Raw genomic sequence first — 27,737 nt, forward strand, 5'->3', positions numbered from 1 at the left:
TAGGCTGCCATTTAGCAGCCCCCTGTAACGGTCACTCTGAGTCAGTTGGTTTCCCTGGTAACCCTGAACTCAAACACTTCATGCCCAGGTTCAAAATCCAGGCCTCTGATTGGACATATGTGAGAAGTTTCTAGACTCTTCCACGGCCTGGAGGACCTGGTTGAAAACCATGGACAGAATCATGAATATTAAAGTCAACTAATGAATTATGCATGAAATCAAAGGATAAAAGCAGGCACAGCACAGCGCTCAGGGGAGTCTCTGGACAGCCGCTTCAGTGGTGAAGACTTTTCGAAGAGCTCCTGCTTTCATAGAAGCTGAAATCACAGCAGCACCTGCCCTTAGGCAGCGCTGCTCAGAGCTGAGCATCGCAGCTCAGCCTGCCATAGGGCGGCTTAACTGTGAAGCGGTGTTATTACCCGAAGGCTTTGCGAAGTGCTCCTGAGGCAGCACCGGCAGCGTCCATCTGCTGCTGCGGTGTCGGGACCCCTCATCCCCTCACTGCCTGTTGTGTTGAGGGAGCGACAAGCGGGCCTGGCGGCAGAGCAGCCAAATGGCGAACTGGCCTCGCCCTAGTGGCGAGGTACTGTGTGCTTGGCTGCGGAGCGCAGGGCCCGCCACCCAAGAGGCCCAGCGGCAAGTGGCCTCTGAGGAGCAGCAGCCGAGTGTTGAACTGGCCTGCCTTTGGTAGGTACTGTGCGCTCGGCTGCTTAACCCAGAGGCCACCATCTTGAGGTCTTTCCGCGGCACCACCTCGTGACGTCAACGAACCTGATTGGACAACCGGACGTGACCTATTCATCGGACTGGACTACTGCTACTGGACACGTAATATTATCACAAGCCCGAGGCACAGCCCGGGTCATTGCCACAAACAGTTAGACATTTGGGCATCGGGTCCCCAATTGGGGGGTTCGGGATCGCAACCCGGGCCGCGCCCTTCCAGGGCCGAGGAAGGGTCACACCCGGGGCTCGACCCCAGGGCTGGGCCTAACTGCCCATATCAACACATTAATAAGCTGTACACTGGTATTAATAAGTTTTGTAGTTACAGTTTAAAGTAATTACAGCCTAACTAAGTAGTTATATATTGTTGTTTGCATAGTAACTATATTCGTTTATTAATCAGGTGGGTCACCTCGGTAGAGGCCTGACCTCCCAGTTGCCCTACATCCTACCTTACCCCCTTACCTGTCCCTATCCTCCGAGCCCCAACCGGGGAGGTTACACTTTCCCCTCACTCGGCTGGGAGGAGGACCTTGGCAGGCAAAGCCCCAAGGCCTCCAATAGGCTGGTGTAGCAAACCAGCCAGGGCATTAAGGGGGGAAAGCAAATTAGCCTTCCCCTGCCCGGAGTTAAAACTATTTAAATTACCTATACCTACTTTCCTTGAGTTTTCCTTTTAACCTTCCTCTTTGCCTCTCATCCGAATAAAAGTCATTATACAGGTCGTCTCATGGATTCCTTAGTACTAAGCATTGTAAGTGTTTAAATGAAATACTATTGTTGCTATTAGTAGTAGTAATTACTAGTTTATTTAGTTACATTGTGAGGAATTATCTACTGTGTTTGTTCCCTTTTTTCCTGTTGTTTATTCCGTTAATAAATTTTGTAACTGTCTGCACCTTCACAAGCCTTCCTCTTCTCGTCTCACCCTTCTCCCTTGGAGCCAGCCTCCTGCCTGCCAGGGAAAAACCTACCAGCCTCTCTAACAGTGGTACAGGGCCAGTGCACAATCCCCCGGGCCTCCTGCCGGAGGTGGGTGGGGGCGGCCTGCAGAGGGGCGGGGCGACCTCTACTCGTCACTGGGTCTCCGCCATCCCCTCCTTATCCTCGTCCCAGGCCTCTTGAGGATCTGAGCGGTATACTGGTGTGGGGTCAGTGTGGCCTTGGCCTGCGACTTTGCCCGCACCGACAACGTGTATTCCAAATTAGGTGATTCTCAAGCCAACGGGTAGGCAGGGAGTCAGAGCGAACAGCTAATTGCTGAACAGCTGTACCAAAGGCCACATCATCTATGGCTTGCTGAGTAAGAGCACATTGGGCAGTAAACGTATATATTGAAGACCATGCAATGACCCTATAAATTTCATGATTAGGGATCGGAGCTAAAAAGACCCTGGAGACCCTTATGCATTAGTACAATGAGTGAACAGGAGGAGTGGGGACCCCAGCCAGGTCACAATTCTCTCTAATGGAGGATGTTATCCACAAGGAGATAGACTGAAAGGCCATCCAGGTCAGCCCAGTGCTTCTGCCACAAACAACTGGATAGATTTGCAATATGATCTAGTGCTGTCTATGTAGAATGTTAATGCCCCGTATACATTTAGAGTATGAAGGCTTTGTTCCCTGGAGGTGGAGTGGGGCTTAGGATAAAACACCAGGAAGAAAATGTCCTGGTTGAGATGAAACTGAGACACCACCTTTGAGAGAAAAGTAGGGTGTAGTCTATGTTGTCTCTTACCTTTAAGCAATACAGGGAGGTTCTGAAGTGAGGGATCTCAACTCAGATGCCATCCTGGCCAAAGTAGTGGCGACAAAAATGCTACTTTATAGGAGACGGATAATGATGAACAAAGTTGCCATTGGTTCAAAAGGGAGACCCATAAGCTCACTAAGGATTAAGTTGAAGGTCCCAAGGCGGGACAGAATGATGCACATGTGGACAGTCTATCAGGGCCCTTAAAAAATCAAATAAGCAGAGGGTTCATGAATAAGGAGCTATTCTCAGCACCAGGGGAGGAATGGAAAAATAGCTGCTAAATGTATCTTCACTGATGGACAGGAGAGGACTTCTTGTTTAAAGTGAAGGAGATAATCCAAAATGAATGGAATTAAGGCTCTGGTAGGAGGAATGTTTCCTTATGTACACCATATTGAGAACCACAGTGATTTAGCAAGGTACATGGCTCTAGTGGAAGGATTTTTGCTGCTCAGGAGGACCTGTCTCACTTCTTCCAAGCAGGCAGACTCAGTAGGATTTAGCCACTGAGTCTCCACACTGTGAAATGCAGTGACTCTAGATTGGGGAGGTGAAGTCATCCATGGTCCTGTGGCAGGAGGTCTCACTGCAGTGGCCATGTTGAGAAGCACTGAGAACCAGAGATTACAAGGCCAAGCTGGAGCAATGAGTACAACCTGTGTGTGCTCTCATCTGATCTTCAAAAAGCACTCACTGGAACAACAGTCTGGAGGAAAAGCATACAGCAGTGAGCCTTGCCAATGGATCAGAAAGACATTTGCAGTAGAGCCCTGACTGTGGTTCTGGGAGAAGCAAACCTGCTGATACTTCCTGTTGAGATGAGTAGCAAATAGGCCCACGAAGGGAAACTCCCTGCTTCTGGAGGATTGAGACCATCAATCACTTTCAGAAGATTGAGACAACCTCTGCCACAGAAAGAACCACTTGCGATTGTGGAAGGACTAGCTCAGGTGATCCGTGATGTAACTGTGCTGCCCTGGAAGGTAAAATTTCTGCACAAGGATGGAATGTTACACACACAAGTCCCAAACCTGGACAGCTTCTGGACAGAGTGGAGAGGAGCGTACACCCCCACCACCTGGTTTGTTGCTATAGAAAATTTCCCTTGTGTTGTCCATTACAACAGAGACACAATGGCCTGCAAGGCAGTCTCAGAAAACCTGGCAAGCCAAACCCTCAATATTTTGAGTTCTTAGACATGGATGTGTAACTTGAGGTCCTGGGGAGACCATAGCCCCTGGGTTTTGAGTCCCTGCAGGTGCACATCCTCAAAGGCATCCATCACCAAAACTACAGAAGGTTGGGAGCTGAGAAATGGAACCGCTGAGCAAGGTTTTGTTTGGGTCTGTCCATCAGAGAAGGGAAGGGATGAGGGAGGGTGAGTCTTGTCCAGTTTGTCCTGGGCTGGTCAATACACCAACACTAACCACGAATGGAGTGGTTGGAGCTTCAGTCTGGCATGCTGTACAACATCAGTGCATGCTACCACAAGGCCAAGAAATTTGAGTTTGGGTCTGTAGGGAGATTGTGGTTGTAGGGAGATTGTGGCTCATGCGTGCCAGAGCCTGAAACCTTTAAGTGGGAAGGAAGGCCCTTGCCTGGGTTGGGTCAAACTGCCTGTGAACTCAAACCTCTTTACTGACAAGAGAGTGGGCTTTTCCTCATTTATTAGCAGGCCAAGGGAGTTGGACATGTTTCTGATTAACTGAATGTTGGCCCACACATGTTCACTCAAATAGCCCTTCATGAGCCAACGTCCAGGTAACAAAATAACTATTTAATTTCTGCGGAGGAATGCTGCCACCATTGCAATACAGTATGAGGTCCCAAAGTATGCATCCTTTAAGTTGAGGGCAGCATACCAAGCTGTAGGACCCAGAGTAAGGATGACAACCTTTCAAAACCCCTCTGACACCAAAACACCATAGTGGTGCTGCAGCTGCATTAATAAAGCACTGGGAGCTCAGAAACAGGCTCCACTCTCTGCAAGGCACCTCTCAACATCACAAGCCTCCCTTTTGATGTGACCTGCGGTTGTGATGGCACCTTAAAGAGAAGTTACTCACCGTAGTAACGGTGGTTCTTCGAGATGTGTCCCCGTGGGTGCTCCACAATAGGTGACGGCTTGGCCGGCGCCGCAGATCGGATCTTCCAAGCAGTTTCTGCCGGACCACACATGCGCCGGCGCGCGCCGCTCCCTGGCACGCTCCTGGCCATGTGCGCGATCCGGTCCCTGCCAGTTCCTCGACCAACCGCCTCGGGTGCCCCTGCAAAACACTAACAGAGATCCGAAGCGGGGAAGATGGGCGGGAAGTGGAGTAACTTCTCTTTCTTCTTCGAGTGTCCCCGTGGGTGCTCCACAATAGGTGACTACCCAGCAGTAACCCAAGATAGGTGGTGGGTAATCGGATTAAGTGCAGCTGGTCCCCGAGAGGACCGCTGCAGAGAGACGGGTATCCTCTTGGAATACCCTGTAAAGGGCGTAATGTTTGGCGAAGGTGTCGTAGGATGACCAGGTCGCCGCTCTGCAAATGTCTTTCAATGCAACGCCCTTGAAAAAGGCTGTTGATGCTGCCACCGCCCTGGTGGAATGAGCCCTGGGAGTGGCCGACAAAGGAGTCTTTTTGAGCTCGTAGCACATTTTTATGCAGGATACAATGTGCTTTGAAATTCTCTGCGATGAGAGACCTTCTCCTTTTGATTTGGGAGCGAGGGAGACTAGGAGCCTATCGGTTTTCCGGAAGGACTTGGTCCTGTCTACGTAGAAGGCTAGCGCCCTCCTCACGTCCAGGAGGTGTAGGCGCGCCTCTTCGCTAGAGGTATGAGGCTTTGGATAAAACGAGGGTAGAACAATAGGTTCATTGATGTGAAACTCGGAAGAAACTTTGGGAACAAAGGCTGGATGCAGCCGTATGGTTACCGCCTCCTTGGAAAAGACAGTGCAGGGTGGCGTTGCCATGACTGCCGCAAGCTCGCTCACCCGACGAGCCGACATAATTGCAAGAAGAAAGGTCGTCTTTATTGTAAGGAGGCGAAGGGGAACCGTGGCCAAGGGCTCAAACGGTGGTCCCATGAGTGTGGTAAGCACCAGGTCCAAGCTCCACGAGGGTGGAATCGGTTTCCGAGGGGGGTAGAGGTTTACTAACCCTTTGAGGAACCTGGTAACCATAGGATGGGCGAACACCGTGTGCCCCCCATCCTCATGTCTGAACGCCGAGATGGCGGCAAGGTGGACCTTTAACGAGGATAGTGAGAGTCCTGCTCTCTTGAGGTCCAGTAAATACTCTAGAATTGTAGGTATAGGCACCGAAAGGGGGGCCAGCTGCTTGGTAGAACACCAAGCCATGAAGCGAGTCCATTTTTGTTTGTAGGTTTTCCTAGTGGAAGTCCTCCTGCTACTTTCTAGGACTTGCTGTACTTCCACTGTGCATGTGCTCTCTAGGGAGCTGAGCCATGGATTAGCCACGCTTGCAGTCGCAGGCTTTGGGGGTGCGGATGCACTATGGACCCCTGGGCTTGCGTGAGCAGATCCGGCGCCACCGGAAGAGGCATCGGTGGGCGGTCCGACATGCGCAGGAGTAGGGGGAACCATTGTTGGCGATCCCACGTTGGGACTATCAGGATCATCCGAGCCTTTTCTCTCCTGGCTTTTTGCAGAACCTTGTGGATCAGCACTGTGGGGGGGAACGCGTAAAGCAGGGGGCCCCCCCACGGGATCGCGAACACGTCCCCCAGGGATCCCCGGCCCAGCCCTGCTCTGGAGGAGAATCGTGGGCACTGTTTGTTGTGCTGAGTGGCAAACAGATCTATTTGGGGAAACCCCCAAGCGTGGAAAATCGGCCGTAGTAGATCGGGACGGATCTGCCACTCGTGGGTGAGCGCAAAACGCCTGCTCAACTGGTCTGCCTTCACGTTGTGCGCGCCCGGCAAGTATGAGGCTCTCAGGATTATATCGTGGGCGATGCACCAGTTCCATAGGCGGATTGCTTCCGCGCATAAGGTACGGGATCGAGCTCCTCCTTGCCTGTTTATGTAAAACATGGTGGAGGTATTGTCCGTACTGATCCCGACGACTTTGCCTCGTATACGGTCTCGAAAGTGTTTGCAGGCATTGAACACTGCTCTGAGCTCTAGAACATTGATAAGTAGAGACTGTTCCGTGGGTGACCACAGTCCTTGAGCCACCTCTTCGCCCATGTGCGCTCCCCACCCTATGAGGGAGGCATCCGTAGTGAGGAAAACCGATATTTGCGGCTGATGGAAGGGTACCCCTGTTAGCAAGTTCCCGGGGTTTACCCACCATTGCAGGGATTCGCGCACCCCAGGTGAGGGCGACACCACCCTGTGAACGGTGTGTACTGCCGGCTTGTATACACTTGCCAGCCAGTGTTGCATGCTGCGCATGTGCAACCTGGCATTCTGTACCACAAACGTCGCCGCTGCCATGTGGCCCAGCAGCTGCAAGCACGTCAAGACCGGCACTGTAGGGCTGAAGGTGATGACCTGCACGAGGGAACCGATGGCTCGAAAGCGAGCCTCTGGTAGGTATACTCTCACCGAGACCGAGTTTATGCGAGCCCCTATGAACTCTATGTCCTGTGAGGGGTCTATCTTTGATTTTGCCAGATTGATAACCAGGCCAAGTGAGGAGAACGTGTTTGCTGTGACGCGTATCATGCGGAGGACCTCCCTTTTCGAGGTCCCTTTGAGCAGGCAGTCGTCCAGATACGGGAAGATAAACACCCCCTGTCTGTGCAGGTAGGCTGACACCACTGCCAAGGTCTTGGTGAAGACTCTGGGGGCCGAGGAAAGGCCAAACGGTAGGACCTTGTATTGGAAGTGTTCGTTGCCCACCATGAACCGGAGAAAACGCCGGTGAGCCGGATGGATGGTTATGTGGAAGTACGCGTCTTGTAGATCGAGGGCTGCGAACCAGTCTCCATCGTCCAGTGCTGTAAGGATGGAGGCAATCGTGATCATCCGAAAACGTTGCTTGCGTAGATACCTGTTGAGGCCACGAAGGTCTAAGATGGGCCTCCAGCCTCCTGTCTTTTTCTCCGTCAGGAAATACCGAGAGTAGAACCCTTTCCCTTGCAGTTGCTCCGGCACCTTCTCCACCGCCCCTAAGAACTCGAGGTGGGCCACCTCCTGCCTGAGCCTGGCTACATGGGAGGCCTCCTGAGGGTGGGGCTTGGGCGGGGGTCGCGGCGGCGGGAGCGACTGGAAGGGGATGGCGTACCCCGTGGCTATGATCTCCAGCACCCATTTGTCTGTGGTGATCCTTTGCCACTGGTCGTAGAATGGTCGGAGGCGATGGTGAAAAAGCCGTTTCGGATGATCTTGTGCAATGGTGGTGATGGTGCAGCCCTGGATCTGTATGTCAAACTTGTGGCCTTTGGCCCCGCCCCGAGGACGGACGGCCCTGTTGTGAGCGTCGCCTGGGGGTTCTGTACTGCTGGTGCTGCTGATGCCGCCCTTGCTCGTAACCCCTGTGATACTGGGGGCGCTGTTGCTGTTACTGGTACCGCCTTTGCTGTGGGTAGTACCTTTTCTTTGAGTATGGAGGGGTGTAAATCCCCAGGGTCCTGAGTGTGGCTCTTGAATCTTTACTGGAATGAAGGACCGAGTCAGTTGATTCAGCAAACAGCTTCTGCAAGTCGAAGGGAAGGTCGACTATCTTCGCTTGCAGATCTCTCGGTATACCTGAGGTCTGGAGCCAGGACTCCCGTCGCATCACCACTGCAGTTGCTGTGGAACGTGCTGCCGTGTCCGCAACGTCCAAAGCAATCTGAACTTCCATCCTCACAGCCGCGTAGCCCTCTTGCACTATGGCCTTGAGGACCGGCTTTTTGTCCTCTGGAAGCGAGTCCATGAGGGAAGTTAATCTGGCATAGTTGTCAAAATTATGGTTCGCCAAGTGCGCTGCGTAATTTGCCATGCGCAACGTTAAGGTGGAGGAGGAGTAGACCTTTCTGCCGAACAGCTCTAGCTTCTTGGCATCTCTGTCCGTTCCCCCTGTTTTAAATTGAGATGTTTTTAGTCTTTGTTGCGAGGATTCCACCACCAAGGAGTTTGGCTGGGGGTGGCTAAACAAGAACTCCATGCCCTTCGCCGGCACGAAGTATTTCTTATCCGCTCTCTTTTGAACAGGCGGAATAGTTGCAGGGGTCTGCCATATGGTAGTGGCGGACTCCAAGATTGCTTCATCAAGCGGTATTGCTACTCTGGAGGAGGCTGGGGAGCTCAAATTTTTAAGGAGCTTATGATGTTTCTCTTGCACTTGTGCTGTCTGGATGCCTTGCGTGAAAGCTACCCTCTTAAACAGCTCCTGAAACTGTTTGAGATCGTCCTTAGGATGGACGTCCCCTAAGGCCGTGGCCTCATCCGGGGAGGAAAACGAGGAACCGCTGGGGTACATTTCTTTGGACCCTTCCGGTTCTTGATGGTGATGGTGCGCCCTCTCGCTGGAGGTATGCGAGGGAAAATCCCGTGGGTCTACGGCCAGTCCCCCCTGGGACGTTTGAGTCTCTGTCCCCGATCGCGATTGCCCTCGGGGGTACGAGGTAGTATATGGGGATCTTTCCCTGGTAGATTGCCGATGGTGTCCATGCCCCGCGTGGTAGGGACGACCATGGCAGTATAGGCACTGTTCCTGGGAAGGTGACCTTGACCATTCCCTTTGCACGTACCCTCTGTGTCTGGGAGAGGGGGATCGTCGAGACACTGGAGAGAGCGATTTTGCATAATAGTCCAGCGTTTCAAATCCCAGGAAGGGTGAGGGTGGTGCCAGCCATGGGGAGGCTGATTGCAGGAAAGGAGAAGGGGGCTCCGGGTAGGCTAGGGGGGACCCCTGCCTTCTGGTTGGAGTCTGCAGCATGAGCGGAGGGCTGTGAGAAAAGAGCTCCACAGCCCTGTCTGGAGAGGGGCTGCAGTGCCTCCTCTTGTGTGCAGCCTTTCCCCTCCCTAAGGGAGGTAACTCCGTCCCCTGATGGGCGGGGGATCCCGGCCCCGTCGGCACCGTGCTAGGCACGCTCGAAGGCGGTGCCGCACGTGCGGAGTGCTTCTGTGCCTGCAGGCTACGTGCCTGCGCGCTCTGCACCGCCGGTTCCCCGGGGGTCGGTGCTGCTGCCTGCGGTGCCGCCGGTACCGGCGCTTGCTTAGCCGCCGCCCTGCCTGCGGTGCGGGGCGGCTGGCTGATCATCGGAGGCTGAGCCGCTTCCACGTGGCTCTCCGTGCCGCCGCCGATCAGCTGTTGCTGCGGCTGGGGGCTGCTTGCTCCTCCCGTCCCGCTCACCGTTGCTGCCGGCAGGGATCGGGTTGGAGAAACTCTCCTCCGCTTTTGCGCTGATGGAGTGAGGGAGGCAGCTTTTCTTCTAAGGGCCCCGGAGGGTCCCTCCTGCTGCGGCCGCTCCGGCACGTCTGGCTGGAGGGCCTTGTCAAGAAGCAGCAGTTTAATCCTCATCTCCCTGTCTCTCCGTGCTCTTGTTGTTAATTTTGCACAGAAGGCGCATTTTTGTGCCACATGGGACTCCCCCAGGCACCTTATGCAGAGACTGTGCCCATCGGACACTGGCATCGCCTCTCGGCAGGACTCACATTTTTTAAAGCCTGAGGAGGACATTGTTGGTGAGTCTTTGAGTTTGTTTATGGGTACTTAGCACCCTCTTTGTGCTGTTTCCCCGTCCGATGGCCTGCCTCAGCAGGAGGGCTGATGGCCCTAGCTCCCGGCCTCCGGCGCTTGTTACTGGGACTGGCTTGAGCTGTCCCTCCGTAGCTTGTTTGTTGTTTGTTTGTTTGTTTTTTTCACAAAATAACAACCGGCTACTTATGGTAGCCTAAATAACTGAAAACTTTAAAGAGAAAACAATTAAAGTCGTTGAATACGCTATGTGGCTTTAGCCTAGTCGGATTCCGTCTGCAGCCGACGGCGGTTAAGAGGAACTGGCGGGGACCGGATCGCGCACATGGCCAGGAGCGCGCCAGGGAGCGGCGCGCGCCGGCGCATGCGCGGTCCGGCAGAAACTGCTTGGAAGATCCGATCTGCAGCGCCGGCCAAGCCGTCACCTATTGTGGCGCACCCACGGGGACACTCGAAGAAGAAGTGCTGTGAACTCATGCCAAGGAGAAGAAAATGGTGCCATAACGCCCATTAGGTCTTTAGCTGTCTGAAAAGCCTTAGGTGTTGAAGGCTCTTTGCAGCAGGCTTGGGAACCGGTAAGTGGGTCCAGGCATAGTGGAGCAGCTTATGTTATCACAGTTGCTAAATGCTCCTTCCCCTGCTTCCTCTAGTTTGCAAAAAGGTATGCTCTTTAGCATAACAAACACTGAAAAGGCATGGATGCTGACTGAATGCAGACAGATGCTGCATTGCTCTAATGGTGCAATAATGCCAGACTACTTACTGGAGACTTGGTGGAAGGGTGTCGTACTGAGGAAGTCTGAATAAGGTAGGCCTCTCCAAAAACCTTGTGAGAAGCATTAAAGTATACCTGTCTGAGAGCTTTATGGACCTGTGCATGGAAGATTGGTGCTCCATCCCCAAACACACTAACAAGTTTTTCCGGGGGCCCCAAGCTGTGTGGATACAGATTCCACCACAGATCACACACAACTGCCTTAACCTGCTTGTAGCATGATTAAAAAGGAGAACACACCAGAGGTGCCCTCCCCACCATCACAGTATGGCAGAGAAATGTCTTGGGAGGAGGCAATGGGACCCAACATTACAAAAAGTTCTTGGCTGTTGGTGAGACCAGCTTCTCCATTCACCTGCTGACCATAGTTGCCATCACCCTCTACCTCCATCCATTTCTTCCCTGTGTTGCCAGAGGCTTCGTGAGGAATCTCTTTGGAGGTACCCACAGACTCTTTTGGGGACAGTGGTTGCCATCTCTAGAGAATCCCATATAGCTTCTCACGGCCAAGTTTTCTGTGGTTCCATAAAGCTTATTTACAGCCACCAGTCCTGGCTTTCAGTGGTCTGTGCTGTTATTTAGCTCTAATTTACCCTTCAATTTCTTCTAAGAGTACAGCAACAAATGGAATTGTTGGTAATGCTGCTGGACAATATTGCCTTCCTGTGGTCCAGCACATTCTCATTCAGCACTAGGCAGGTCCCAGCATGCTGGACTAGAGAGGTTTAACCAATACGTTCAAACTCAGAGTAAACGGGGGGCGGGGGGTGAAAAAAAAAAAAGAAAAATATTTTCTCTACCCCTGTAACAATCAGTAATTGCACTTAGAAAGCAATAATAAACTAAGGAGTTACGTGAACAAATGCTGGTAAAGTCTTCAGACACAAGCATGTGTTTTTTTATATTACGAGGCATTTTTCAAAGAAATATTAAACAGTATCAAATAGATAACGTAAGACATTAAATTGACTAGTTCATGTATCCTGAAAACAACAGCACCTCTGAGACACCACTACTGACTAATAAAAGTACACTGCACTGATATATAAGGATTCTCATGTTATCCCTTCTTCCCTGAGCCATTAGAGATGGGGAATAAATAAATAAACCATACCAGCAGCACACTGAAATGTAGGGGAGGGATGAAAACTCCTGTGGAAACTGCTCAGCGTAACTCAAACTGATACAAAGAGGGAATTAAAATTTAGTACTCTTTTGTCAGAAAGAAGACCCTCACAAATACATAACGGGGTAACTACCAACAAACTAGGATCAGAAAGAATATGGAGGGATGGGAATGGACCCAGAATTCAGAAGAACTGGGAAATGAACTCAAAAGGAGAGTGTACAGTTTTGAAAGCAGCAGCAAATCAGGAAGAAAAGAATCACCAAAAATACTGTATTTTTGCTTGTAGCCAGGGAAAGATGCACAAAAGTTTGGAGGAGTTTGTGAGATCGGTTTTGACTTGTTTTAATGCATTTAATACACACTCACATAAAATAAGTTCCTCACCCCTCTGTGTTCTACTGGACTCTAATTTCCAACAAATATCAAAAACGCTACGTATGAGGTTTTTTTTTTTTTTTTAAACACACAATTTCTCTTTAAAAAAATCAGATGAACACAATATCTGCCTGCTATTATCATGAATAAATTGGAAGTACTGTGAGGCTGCACATGGATGTAGTTTAAAAATATTATACTGGAGTAACAGAGCCAAAAAAACAACAGGTAGATATACTTCTACTTGGCTCCCTAGCAACTGGTATCTAGCAAACAGAGTTAACTCTGATAACTTATTTATTTGTAAGACAATATTTAAATATATATATATATATATATATATATATATATATATATATATATATATATATGTCAGTCAACTCTACACTGCCAAAGATTAAGAAGAAAGCCAGCTATTAAGATTTAATGTGAAACTGTTCACTGCTGAGATAAAGAATCTACCACCTCACGGTGAAGCAACTACTGTTTCTGCTCCTGCCAAAATGTGGACTAACTAAAAAACTTGCAGAAATACAATGTCCGTTTCCAAAATGTGCATGCTGAAATAGCCATTATGGATGGGTAAAATGGATCCCATGAACTTCAGAATTATAAAACTGGAAACTGTACAGACAACGGTACTGAAGAAGCCAAGGCAGAAGCCATTGAAAGAAACGACCAGAAAAAATTACTCTAGGAGCTAAATTTTTCAGCCCCTCTCTCTCCACCTGTCACAGTGAAATACTAGAAAATCACTAGAGTACTGCAAACAGCATCTTTATTGGAAAAAAAAAAGTCCACTGAAACTAGAGAAATGTCAAAGAACCCCAACCTAATAACTACAAAAGTTACTGTTTTTAAAGCAAGGATATTGATTGAATTTTATGAGTAGGGATGTTAAATGGTTAACCTCATCTTAAAAACAGGTGAGGCTAACCAATTGTGGTTAAGTGGTTTGGGGCTGCAGCAGCTCCCCATCCGCCATGGGCAGGAAGCTGCTCCAGCACAGCTCAAGCAGTCCTGGTCCATGGTGGGTCCACAAGCACTGCGGGCGGGGGCATTCCAGTGCAGGCACAGGAGCCATAGGCTGTAGCAGCACTGGGAGTGCCACAGACAAGGACTTTCCAGGCCAGCCAGACCAGCTCTGGCCTACAGCAGGGAAACTGCTCTGGCCCAGCTGGAATGGAACGGCCCCCTCGGGCTGTCCCCTTCCTTTGTTTAATCAGTTAACCGGTTAAAACACAATATTTAATCAGGTCAGTAATTAAAAAGGATTTTATATGCCTAATGTTGAGCTTGTAAGGAAAGTTCTTAAAAAGTCATAATGTTTTTCCTGGAACTAAATACAAGTAATCATGCAAACAGAAAATAACTAGTACTAATTTAAGGACCCAATCTTGCAACTGACTGATTACACAGATGGATTAGTGTACCTATACACAGTCATTTGCAGGATCAAGGTTTATTACAATATTGAAAATATTTACACTGTCATCTTCCCCCCACCCCCCGCCCCCCAAAAACCCATCTCACATTCTATAGAGAATTGTGTCTCTTGAGAAATAGCTTCAAGGCTTTAAAAAAAATTCCCAAAAAAAACCCAGACACTTCCAAAGGTCAGCACAGGGACACATGAAATCAATCTGAAATTAATTCAACCCAGATTATGACAGATGTTAAATATGTACATATTTTATACATGTGAACAACCAACAACATTCATCTGCCTTCCTTTATGACTGAAATACATATTTTTGTATTAATCTGGCAATTAAGAAAAAAATAGGGCCACTAACACCGTTCTCCTCTGCAAACGCATCTGAAGCTCTCCAAGAGGAAGACGACTCAAGCAAGGTTCCTCTCAGGTGATTTCACCAAACTGGAAATAAGACCATGGGAGAGATGATCAAATACAGCAGAGAAAGTATGAATCAGGAAATGCACCAACTATGTAATATAGCATGGAAAGAAGGGAAAACACCTAAGCAATGTCCAAGATGTGCCCTAGTGACAATACACAAGAAAGGAAGTGCATTGGAGTACAAGAACTACAGAATGATTGACCTAACAAGTCGCCAATGATGATACTGATGGAGAGGCTGAGATCGCAGATAGAAGAACATCTAGCAGACGAGCAAGTGGGATTCATGAATGATAGTACCATACAGCAGATATTGGTACTGAGATTGGTAGCAGAGAAAGCTTGACGAAAGAACAAGAACATCTAAATTTGCTTCGTCAATTTTCAGAAGGCTTTTGACAGTATACATCAGAAAGCAACTTGGGAGGTGTTAGAGTTGTACGGAGTGGATAGCAGACTGACATGGCTGTTGACGGATATCAACAACAATGAAGAGGCAGCAGTGAGAACGTGTGGAGAATTGAGAAGTTGGTTTAGAACGACTGGAGGTACGAGACAAAGAGATCCAATATCACTGAGTATATTCATCATGCACCTAGACAGAGCAATGGACAAGATCAAGGAAGAGGTGGAAGGGATATCTGTGCATGGGATCAGAATCAACAAACTTGAGGTTTGCAGATGATATAGTTAGCATGGAAGAAGATGAAGAAAAGCTAGTGAGAACAGTGCATGTGCTAAACAAGGAAGGGAAAGAGCATGGACTGATTATGAACATGGATGAAACAGAACCAATGGTATTTGGAGATAAGGAAATAGGGATGGAACTAGAGAACAGAGAAGTTCACGTATCTGGTGAGCAACATAAGATATGATCTAGCCTGTAAGAAGGGAATAGCAACTAGAATAACGAAGGCAAGAGCATGTTTGAAGGCAATCGATAAGATCTGGAATAGCAAATCAATTCGATTAGAAATGAAGCTGAGCATGTTGAAAACGTGGGTATTCAGCAGCATGTTGCAAGGATATCAGACATAGGGGATAACAAAAGATTTGAAGAGAAGGATATTGGCATTTAAGAGGAGTTATTATAGAAAGATCCTGCAAATAGGATGGATGCAGAAGGTCTCTAATGAGAAGTTATATAGGAAGATATAGCCAAAAGAGAACCTACCGCAGAAAGTCACATAACCTACACAACCAAAGTTACAGCTATTCGGCCATATCTGCAGAATGAACAAAAAATCAAGACTGGTATTTGACATAATGGACGGTTTGAATAGGAGAGGCAGACCCCACAAAGAATAGGTTGATTATATTGTAGATTGATGTGGAGCTAGTGTACAGAAACTAAGCCACTCCACACTGGACTGGGAACAATGAAAGGAAATAGTGAGGGAGGCAGTGGACACCAATGGGCACTGAGCCCATGGTGGTTGATGGTGATGATTAGGAAATGCAAGGAAGAGAATTCTACTCCCGCTATGTCCCAAGGAACCTCCTCCACAGCCCCCAAGCCCAGGTCTTTTCAACTTCCTGAATGAGGTGCTGCTCATGAGAAAGGTCCCTGATGGGGAAGATGAGGACAAAGAGTGACAAAATTGCAGAGTATAGGCCTGATCCAGTGTCCAGGATCCGGAAGTTTGATATAACCCAGGGCCAGGCAGAATGGTAAGGGAAAGAGTGGTTGAGGAAGGAAGGATCCAGGAAGATGGCTGGTATCTCTCTCCCAGGTACATCCTCAAAATGAGCACTTCTGGCCACCGACAAGGTTGCCACTGTTAAAGTGGCAGAAGACTCCAGAACAGGTACTTCGACACATGAAAAAGTATGCATCCCCACAGAGCAGAGAGTTACCCAAGGATCCATAAAGTCACATAGCCATGCGTGCGTCTGGTCCAAGAAAAGGTCAACAACAGAGACCGTAAAGAGACTTGCATCTTCTAGGACAAGCCTGTGATGTGGAGCCAGAAACTGCATCTCAAACAACAGTAAAGTGAATATGCAGCCAAATCAGATGCATGCCAGGCAAACTCCTGGACCACCTCCTAGGACATTGGGTCTTTGAATTTGAGGTGGGAGTCCCACAAGTTAAAATAATAGCAGTCCAAGAGGGTCTGGTGGTTCACCACCCAAAATGGGAGGATAATCTTAGAATTTTGTGACCTAACAAGTCCAGCCTCATGGCCTCTTTATACCTGAGGTGGAGCTGGTGGGCACCTGCTTATCTCTTTCATTGGCCGCAGATACAACCAACGATCCTGATGGTGGGCAGGTGTATACATACTTGAACCCTTTCATGAGGATGAAATACTTTTGCTCCAACCTCTTAAACAAGGGCCGGCAAGAGGATGGGGTTTGCCAGATGGACTTGAATGTTGTCGAGATTCTCTCATGCACCAGGAGCATGACATGGGCTGGAGTGGAGGCCAAAAGTACATTTAAAACAATATACCTCTCTGCTCCTCCAATTCCTCTGCCCTGAGGTACAATTCCAAAACCACATTCCAGAGCAACACCTGATGCTCCTTGAAATCATCCAATGGACTGGCTGTTGAGGGACCCCATTACTGCCTCATCTGGAGAGGGAGGAGCACTGGACCACCGGGGAAGGTCTGACTGCATCCTCACTCACCAGGAAGGGCAGCCTTGGAGCAGGCACAAACTCCTCACCCACGACAGCCATTGGAGCATCCTACATTGAACCCCATGCAGGCAGTGCTGCAGGTGCCTGTTCAATGTAGCAACCAAAGCTGGCAGTAGCAGGGCAATCACATGACAAGAACCCTCTAGGATTCTCAGAAAAGCCACTGGGTTGCCACTGGCCCTGCTGCCAGACAGCAACTAGGACACAGATGCAGCAGAGGCACTGGAGACAACCTCAGGAGCCCAGTCCTGTTGCTGTCTAGGCAAGGGGCTGAACTGTGCCTCCAAACTGGAGAAGTCATCAAACTCCAGTGATAATGGCAGGGCTGCCAAGGCTTGGATCTGCCAACTAACCATTACCACCAGTGATAGTGTTTCAACCAGTGTTCGGGGAAGGGAGAGCAGTCCAGGCTGAGAAGCACCCTGGAGGTCTGAGCACTGGCAATGTGACAAGGACAGGTACAGGGATGACAGTCTGCTCCTAAATGAGCTTTGGCATAAAGACAGGGATCAGGATTTCAATACCAATGACTGGAAACTACAAGCTGGAGACCTGGGCCGATGTGGAGATCTAGAATTTGGTGACCAAGGTCCGTCTTGGCTTTGGAGACCAGCAGTGCTTGCTCATCTTGCATAAGGCACTGCCAGCCGGCGTGCCCTTACAGGAGCTTTAGATGACTCCACTGCCAAACATGGTGCCAGCTGCAGCATGAGCTCTCTTTGCCTTACAGGTACTCAGCATGCCCTGACTGCCATTGGCATGGATTTTATACCATCCCCCAGAATCTGTGGCAGGGGGAAACTCCTTATGTCAGAGCCCTACTGTAGGTCTGGATTGGGCGTAAGGCCTAAACAGGGTCCTTTTCCCAGAGCACATTTATTGGGCTTGCTTGATGCCAATTTCTCTGGCTTCTCCTACAGCACTGGGGCTGAAGCCAAATTGCTAGACTCTGTTTTGGGCACAGCTGACTCCAAAGCTGCACACAGAGCAGGACCCCAAGTTGAATGTCACATTCCCTCTGCATCAGAGCATGAAAGTTCTTCCAGATGTGACAACATATCATCATATGGGATTCCCTTAGGCACTGCACCTATAAGTTCGATTTAGCACACCCCCTCTAGGCACGCTACACTGAACTCAGGAAGATCAACCGCAGCAAGGTCAAGCTTCCCTGTAACGAAGATATACCCTAAAACAAGAGAAGAAATTGCTGTGAGCTTGCAAATCGAGGAACAGAGGTGTTTGGCTGGCCACCAAGTTTGGTCAAATGGAACTGAGAGGGAGGGGGAGGCAACACCCGATATACTACAACATAAACCAAGCACTCCAGAGAGCACCAGAGCCGTTCCTATGGATAGTGCAAAGGCTAAAACCTCCAACACCATTTATGTGGCCACACACACACACCTGGAATGCAATCAACATAAGCAATTACTCAAAGAAGAATATATTGTCCTGTAAAGTAGTCCATCGAGTTACGCATGGGTTGCGTTCCCATGCACCCTCGCATAACTCTAATTTTGCATATATCGCGGCGGGGGGGTGGCTTTTTCCGTGGTGAAACATACTTTCTGCAGCTGGAGAAAGAGCAGGAGCATCTGGAGCTACTTTTGAAAGGTGAGTCCTGGGGTTGGCGGGGTGGACAAGACAGCTGAGGAGGGTTAAGCCTGGCAATGGGTTGGGGCCGTGGGAGGGGGCCAGAGGGGTTAAGTTTGGGGTGGGTTAGGGCTGAAGGGGGAGGGCAGGAGGGTGGTGAGACACAGCTGCGTGCTGAAGGCTTTGAAACAGGGGGCGGGGCGGGGGGGGCGGAATGTTGAATCAGTGCCACACGCAGGGGGTTTGAACGGGGGTATGAGCCAGAACCACGTGGGTGGGTGGTGAACCAGGATGTGGGGGGTTTGAACGGGTGCTGTGTGATGAGCCAGAGCCACATGTGGTGCCGAGATGGGCTGCGGGGTGGTGGGGTGAAGGATTTTGCACTGCGCTCAACTTGCATTAATGCGAGTTAAGCGCAACTTGAAATCATGCATTTCAAGAGTTTACTGTATGTTTCACCCAGAGGATAATTTTATTAATACATTTCCGTATTTCTAAGAATTATGGCAACAGTGGTTCACAACACAATTCCTTCCCACACTTAGAAATCAGTAAAACATTAATTAAAAATGAGAAAATGATTAAAACTTAGCAAGGTAATACCAAACTGTGCAAATGCAGCTTTGTATTTAAACAGGCATGAAGAACTATACAGCATTATGCAAAATTAATCTCAGGCTTCCAGCTGTTAAACTCCCTCTAAGGAAAAACAATAAAACTGAATATACAATAAAACTGAAAATAGTGCATTTTGTTAAAAATGTTAAGAAATTTTAAACAATAGGAGCCAAAAATAATAATAAAAATTGAGCAGTATAGTAGAGCATGAAATCCAAATATGTTCACATTTGTTTGTAGTGGATGTATAGCAAAAATGTTTTAGCTGACTTTGAGTAACTTTAACAATAGCCTTAGACTTTAACAGAGAATGGTTGCATGCACTTATCCAGGGGTCAGCAACCTTTAGCACGCAGCCTATCAAGGTAATCCATTGGAGGGCCACGAGACAGTCTGTTCACACTAAGCATGTGAACATGGTTCCCCGCAGCTCCTAGTGGCTCCTATTCGCTACTCCCAGCCAATGGGAGCTGTTGGAAGAAGCAGCAGCCAGTACATCCTTGCAACCCACATAATTTCCTGTGGCTCCCATTGGCTGGAAACAGTGAGCCTTGTCCATCATGAGCTGCAGGAAACGATGTCTACAGATACTCAATGTAAACAAACTGTCTCATGGCCTGTCAGTGAACTACCCTAACTGTCTGTGTGCCAAATGTTGCTGACCCTTACACTTGTTTGTTAAAACAAAAGTAATAAGAAAGAGTTTTATACCCAGAATCACAATGATACTACTTGTTAATGCCAGAAATTTGAACATTTGCTATTGGGGGGTGGGGGGCGGGGGAGAAGATATTGCATAGTACAATCCATTTCATCTGCCAGAGCAAAACAAAAAATCTGAGCCAGGTTCTGCTTTCACTAAACAAATTGACAAACCTGCAATATCTTCAGTGAAAGCAAAACTGGGTGCTAACTTTATAAGGTATTGTTTTATCAATCTCCAATTTCAAATGAAATAAAAGGTTCCTGATTAATGAAGTATTGGCTATGTCTACACAAGCCCAAAACTTTGAAATGGCCATGCAAATTGGCCATTTCAAAAAGTTTACTAATGAAGCGCTGAAATACATATTCAGCACCTCATTAGAATATGGGCAGTTGCGGCACTTTGAAATTGACACAGCTCGCCATCGCGCAGCTCATCCAGACAGGGCTCCTTTCTGAAAGGACCCCGACAACTTCGAAATCCCCTTATTCCTAACAGCAGATAGGAATAAGGGGATTTCGAAGTTGCTGGGGTTCTTTCAAAAAGGAGCCCCATCTGGACAAGCCGCGTCAATTTCAAAGTGCCATGGCCACCGGCATTCTAATGAGGCACTGAATATGTATTTCAGTGCTTCATTAGTAAACTTCGAAATGGCCATTTGCATGGCCATTTCGAAGTTTTGGGCTAGTGTAGACATGGCCATTAAGTTCCTTCTTAAATTTGTTAAATTGCCATCCCCCAACTGAATATTACTGAGTTCTTTTGAAGAAAGAACATGATACAAAGAGTGATTATAAATAACTTTGTTACATCTTGGCTTTGATGTGTGTGCGTTTTTATTTTAATCAGTTAATGCATTAACTCTATACTTTGCCTATTTCTTATTCATAGATTCAGACTATAAGGCCAGAAGGAACCACCGTGATTATTTAGTCCAGGGGTCAGCAGCTCTTCCAAGGCGGAGTACAGAAATGTAACCTTTTGACCCCTATGTGGAGTCTGAGTCTGCTGATACTTTTTAAAGTCATTAACAGTCCTACTTGAAACAGCTTCCTTAATAAATAAAGATGCAGAGCTTGGCTATTTACATAGTAGTTGGCAGCACTACCTGGTCTTTCGTTAATCCACAGGCAAGCTCCCGGCTGCATGGATGAGGCCGAGCTCCCATGCCAATGAAAAGTAGCAATCCACTCTTAACACCTGTACCAGGAGTTCTTGACCCCTGATTTGGTCTGATCTTGTGCATATTGTAAATGATTGAACCTCACCCAACCACTCGTGAATTAAATCCATAACCACTGGTTAATTTACTGAAGTGCTAAAATCATGATATAAAGACTTCAAGGCACAGAAAATCCGCCATTTAATCTAGTTTGAAGCAGCACGTGACCTGTGCCCCAATGTAACGAGAAAGGTTTTAAAAGAGCACCCAGGATCTGTCATTCTAACCTGGAAAAAATTGCTTTATGTCCCACATATGATGACCAGTTGAACCCAGAACGTATCAGCAAGAACCACTAGCCAGACACATGGGAAAGAATTCATTGAAATAACTCAGAGTCCTTCATAATCGAGTGTCCAAGTGCCTGCCATTGGGGATACTGCCAAGTTTTAAACAAAAATCAAAGCAGCAAAAGTCACCTGGAAAACAGAGTTTGTTGAAGTGATAAACCAGCTTATGACAGCAGCAACCCTTTCTATAAGTGCCAAAAGAATGTTTTCTTTATTTCAGGTTATTCAATTAATTTAGCCCAAGCACAAATTCAAAGTTAAGCCACCATTTGGGTGTTACAAAAAAGGAAAGCTCATTTTCCCTTGTCCAATCTATGAACAACAGAAATCAGGAGTGAGAGAGTAAGATCTACTAACCCTATAATTTGGAAGAACCTGGCGATCAGAAACAATAAAACACTTAATGCCTTTGTTGAATAAATTGATTAGTTCTAAATGACAGACATGTTTTGATCAATTATCTGGTAACAAAAAAGCATGCAACCTTGTAATTTTAATAAAATGCTAATTTAATTTGAATTTCTAGCCAAATACATACAAAATCACAAGTAAAATATTAATGACCCTCTAATTAAGAAATGCATCATTCTCCCTTCAAACATCATAAAAATGTAACTAAGTAGGCATCTGAACAAACGTAAGTTAAACAAATTTAGTGCACAGGTAATATTTAATTACAGGCTGAACCTCTCTAATCCAGCACCTTCAAGACCTGACTGGTGACAAAAAAAGGAGAATTTGCCAGACTATGGGAGGCCAATATCGTCTAGCAGCATTACTAACATTTTCACTGCTTACTGGGCTCTTAGAAGACAAGTAGGGGGAAATTACAGCTAAGTAGCAGCACAGAACATTGACAACCAGGACTGGTGGCTGTAAACAAGCTTTACAGGACTGCAGGAAACTTGGTCACACCCATGACAAGTGACTGTCCCCACTAAATAAAATCATGCCAGATTACAGATGTTCAGCCTGTACATAATGGTATATTTCAATGGTTACCAACTAACAAGAGTCAATCTTTCTTTAGGAAAATAACTAAAATGCAAACTGATTAAAATTGGCAGTGATTTAGATTGCTTTGGTTTAAGTCAACCTACCCCAAAAACTGTTTTTTTTAAAAGAATAGCAAATACAGTGCACCTGAAACTCAGGCTATCCAATTACAAGAATACACGGCAGTTAGCTAAAAAAACTCAGATATATTACACCACAAAACATAGGCAAATTAATGGTTTTTATTCATAAACTTTTGGGAGGCAGTTAGGGTGTGTACATAGTACCACTTTGTCTTTGTAAAAGGTTGGGTAGGGAGGCTCTGACATGAAAGTGCTGATCTGTCCTACCCTGTGTGTTGATGTCATTGCCACAAGGAAAGCTACCTTAATGGAGAGATAGAGCAGAGAGTAGGTGGCCAACAGCTCAAAGGGTTTCCCCATGAGAGATGCGAGAACGAAATTAAGGTCTCATGCCAGTGTTGTGTCCTTAATGGGGGAAAAACAGGTTTTGAAGGCCCCTCAAGAATTCTTTGACCAATGAGTGCGTAAAGACTGAAAAGTCCTGAAATTGGCAGGTGGAAGTCTGATTTGGCAGCTAGGTGGACCCTGATGGTGCTTACTGATAGGTTTGTTTGTTGCAGGTGGGTCAGGTGAGTGAGTACTTGTGGAACTCCTGATTGCATAGGTTACATGATTGTGACTGGCACCATGATCTAAAATGCTGCCACTTTTGAGAATAAGGTCTTTCTTGTTGTCGGTCTTCTGCTGTTTTCCAGGATGATGTGTAGGTCTCATTCATAAACATGCGTGTGGCATCATCAATATTGCTGCTGCCATGTGACCAAGGAGGCATAAGCATTGCCTGGCAGGTACGGTCAGTGAAAGTTGCAAGTGACAACGTCTTGTATTCCCTTCAGCCTGTGTGGTGGAAGAGAGGCTGTAGCAGCCTCGCAGTCTAGGAGTAACCCTATGAATGCAAGTCCTCGGGTCAGTGTAAGGGTGAACTTTTGAAGGTTTATGCACAGGCCAAAGTTGGAGAAAAGAATCCTGGTGAATGACATTGCTTGCTCGCTCTGTGCCTAGGAATGACCCCTTATCAAGCAATCATCTAAATAAGGAAAGATGGTTACTCCCTTTGTTCTCCGGAATACAGCGACCACTGCCAGGACCTTTGAAAAGGCTCTCGATGCTGTACATAAGCCAAAGAGGAGCACTCTGTACTGATAATGCTGATTTGCTATGGTGAATCTGAGGAACCACCTGTGTGCTGGGTGAATGGATATATGGAAGTACGCATCTTGCAGGTTGAGAGTGGTCAGCCAGTCCCTTCTTTGCAGAGAGGGGATAAACAGTGGATAGCACCTTCAATTTTTAACAGAGAATGTGCCAGTTCAGGTACCTGGGGTCTAGTATAGGTCTCCAGCCCCCTGATTTCTCTTCCGTGAGGAAGTGCCTTTAATAGAGTCCCAGTCCCCTGTTCTCGATGAGTACCTCTTCTATTGCCCCCAACCAAAGTAGTCGTGCCTCTTGCATGAGCATCAACTTGTGAAAGGGGACCCTGAAAAGGGACGGGGAAGGGGAATGGAGTTAGGGCTTGGAGGTAAATGGAATCAAACAGCCTGTTTGAACAAACCTCCAGGACTCATCGATCATCTGTGATGATTCGCCATGCAGGATAGCATACTGCTAGCCTCGAGCCAAAAAATGGTGCGTGGCTCTATCTGGAGCCCATTTAATTCTCGACCAAAACTTCAAAATGACTGGCATGATGGGGCCTGGTGCGTCAGGGAATGGTTGAAGACTGCCTCCTCCTGGGCTGCTTCTGGAGTTGCCTATTATCAAATTGCCTGTTAAAGGCCAGGGCCTTGTATCTGTAGTTGTATTGTCTATTTTGAGGGTGCTCTGAAGTGGTCAAATGAAGCCAAGAGTTCCCAAAGTTACCCTTGATTCTTTGCAGTGTAAAATCTCATTAGTACCCTCAGCAAAAAAAGGTGAGGCATCTCAAAGGGCAGGTCTTCTACCATGGCCTGAATCTCTCTGGGGAACCCAGACAGTTGTAGCCAGGACACTCACCTCATGACTACTGCGGAGGCTAGGGACCTGGCTGCAGTATCTGCTGAGTCTAACGCAGATTTCAGGGTTGTTCTTGCAATTAGAGAGCCTTCACCCATGAGCGCCTTGCATTGTTCTGCTTTGTCAGGAATTGCATCAGAGAAGGTGTAAATCTGGTCAAAAACATGATGAGTATATCTGGCTAGCAAGGCCATATAACTGGCAATGTGAAATTGTAGGGTGGCTGAGAAGTATGCTTTTTTTCCACCATTGTGTCCAGCCTTTTCCAGTCTTTGTCTCCAGGCTGACCCTGTAACTGTGTTGCTTTCCCCTCTGATATACTGCATCCACTACCAATGAGTTGCAATGTGGGTGAGAAAAAAGGAATTCTGCACCTGAGGGGGCAACGCAGTATTTGCACTTTAGACTCTTTGAGGTGGGCATGATCGAGGCCTAGTTATTCCAGACGAGTTTGGCTAGATCTAGCAGAGCCTCATTAATAGTAATTGCCAGTCTGTTATATGTGCAGATGTCTGGAGAATGTCTGTCAATTTGTGTTTGAAGTCCCCTCATGTTGAAAGGGGTATTTGGAGTCTGTCTGCGACTCTCCTAAAGAGATCCTGAAAGGACTTGAAATCATCAGCTAAGATGGCAGGGTGGACCGCTGACATAGTCGAAGACAGAGAGAACAGGTGTGAAAGAAGGCGAGAGGGCGAGCAGTTTCACCTCCCTCTGCCCCACCCCCCCACTTACATGGCACACTTCTCCTGTACCGACTTCTCAGTGCCTCTCCCTGCACGCACTGGAGAAGTGAAAACAGACGCCAGGGTACTCCAGTCAATTACTGCCTTGTCTGCTAAACTCAGGTGAAGGGTTTATTGAAGAACCTCACTGCTTTAAATAAATGAATGAGTTGGGACGCCTCCTTTCACCTCTTGGGCGAGAACATTGGGCAGCCCCCTTACCTGCAGGGAGGGCAGCAGCACAGTGTTTTGAGGTGGCCTGTTCCATTCTCAGGGACAAAGAGCCCAACAAGGCATACAACATCTTCTTACATAAGAACGGCCATACTGGGTCAGACCAAAGGTCCATCCAGCCCAGTATCCCCTCTGCCGACAGTGGCCAATGCCAGGTGCCCCAGAGAAGGAGAACAGAAGACAATGATCAAGTGATTTATCTCCCGCCATCCATCTCCTGCCCTTGTACTGAAGGCTAGGGCACCATACTTTACCCCTGGCTAATAGCCATTTATGGACCTAACCTGCAAAAATTTAGCGAGCTCTTTTTTAAACCCTAATAGAGTCCTGGCCTTCACAGCCTCCTCCAGCAAGGAGTTCCACAGGTTGACTGTGCGCTGTGTGAAGAAAAATTTCCTTTTCTTACTTTCGAACCTACTACCCATCAATTTCATTTGGTGTCCCCTAGTTCTTGTATTATGGGAAAAGGTAAATAATTTTTCTATATTCACTTTCTCCACACCATTCATGATTTTATATACCTCTATCATATCGCCCTTCAATCGCCTCTTTTCCAGACTGAAAAGTCCCAGTCTCTCTAGCCTCTCCCCATATGGGACCCGTTCCAAGCCCCTAATCATCTTAGTCGCCCTTTTCTGAACTTTTTCTAATGCCAATATATCTTTTTTTGAGGTGAGGAGACCACATCTGCACGCAGTACTCAAGATGTGAGTGTACCATAGTTTTATATAGGGGAAGTATGATATCTTTTGTCTTATTATCTATCCCTTTTTTTAATAATTCCTAACATCCTATTTGCTTTACTAACTGCCGCTGCACACTGCGTGGATGTCGTCAGAGAACTATCCACTATAACTCCAAGATCCCTTTCCTGATCTGTCGTAGCTAAATTTGACCCCATCATCTTGTACGTGTAATTTGGGTTATTTTTTCCAATGTGCATTACCTTACACTTACCCACATTAAATTTCATTTGCCATTTTGCTGCCAAATCACTCAGTTTGCTGAGATCTTTTTGTAGTTCTTCATAATCCCTTTTGGTTTTGACTGTCCTGAACAACTTGGTGTCATCTGCAAACTTTGCCACCTCACTGCTTACCTCATTTTCTAGATCATTGATGAACAAGTTGAACAGGATCTGTCCCAGGACTGACCCCTGGGGAACACCACTAGTTACCCCCTCCCTTGTGAAAATTTGCCATTTATTCCAACCCTTTGTATTCTGTCTTTTAACCAATTCCCGATCCATGAAAGGATCTTTCCTCCTATCCCATGACCACCTAATTTACATAAAAGCCTTTGGTGTGGGACCGTGTCAAAGGCTTTCTGGAAATCTAGGTATATTATGTCCACTGGGTGCCCCTTGTCCGCATGTTTATTAACCCCTTCAAAGAATTCTAATAGATAAGTTAGACACGACTTCCCTCTGCAGAAACCATGCTGACTTTTGCCCAACAATTTGTGCTCTTCTACGTGCCTTGCAATTTTATTCTTTACTATTGTTTCTACTAATTTGCCTGGTACTGATGTTAGACTTATCGGTCTATAATTGCCAGGGTCTCCTCTGGAGCCATTTTTAAATATTGGCGTTATATTGGCCGTCTTCCAGTCATTGGGTACCGAAGCGGATTTAAAGGGTAGGTTACAAACCACTGTTAATAATGCCGCAATTTCACATTTGAGTTCTTTCAGAACCCTTGGGTGAATACCGTCTGGTCCTGGAGACTTGTTACTATTCAGCTTATCAATTAACTCCAAAACCTCCTCTAATGTCACTTCCATCTGGGAGAGTTCCTCAGATTTGTCACCTAAAAAGGCTGGCTCAGATTTAGGAACCTCTGTAACATCCCCAGCTGTGAAGACTGAAGCAAAGAAAACATTTAATCGCTCCACAATGGCACTGTCTTCCTTGATCGCTCCTTTTATATCTTTATCGTCCAAGGGCCCCACTGCTTTTTTAGCAGGCTTCCTGCCTCTAATGTATTTAAAAAACATTTTACTATCTTTTTTTGAATTTTTGGCTAGCTGTTCCTCAAAATCTTTTTTGGCTTTTCTTACTACATTATGACACTTAATTTGGGAGTGTTTGTGTTCCTTTCTATTGTCCTCACTAGGATTTGACTTCCACTTTTTAAAAGCTGCCCTTTTCTCTCTCACTGCCTTTTTAACATGGCTGTTAAGCCATGGTGGTTCTTTGTTAGGTCTCTTACTGTGTTTTTTTATTTGGGGTATACATTTAAGTTGGGCCTCTAGTATGGTGTCTTTAAACAGTTTCCATGCAGCTTCCAGGGATTTTAGTTTAGTTACTCTACCTCTTAGTTTCTGTTTAACTAGCTTCCTCATTTTAGTGTAATTCCCCTTTTTGAA

The 27,737-nt window shown here is 47.2% G+C and overlaps 1 protein-coding gene across 4 annotated transcripts in view; it reads right to left on the reverse strand.

The window, feature by feature from the left end:
* SMC5 (structural maintenance of chromosomes 5) overlaps window positions 1–27,737 on the reverse strand; it is a 114,392-nt gene that overhangs the window by 37,407 nt on the left and 49,248 nt on the right. The window lies entirely within an intron of this gene.

Source organism: Carettochelys insculpta, chromosome 5 (genome assembly GCF_033958435.1).
Source record: "Carettochelys insculpta isolate YL-2023 chromosome 5, ASM3395843v1, whole genome shotgun sequence".
NCBI lineage: Eukaryota > Metazoa > Chordata > Testudines > Carettochelyidae > Carettochelys > Carettochelys insculpta.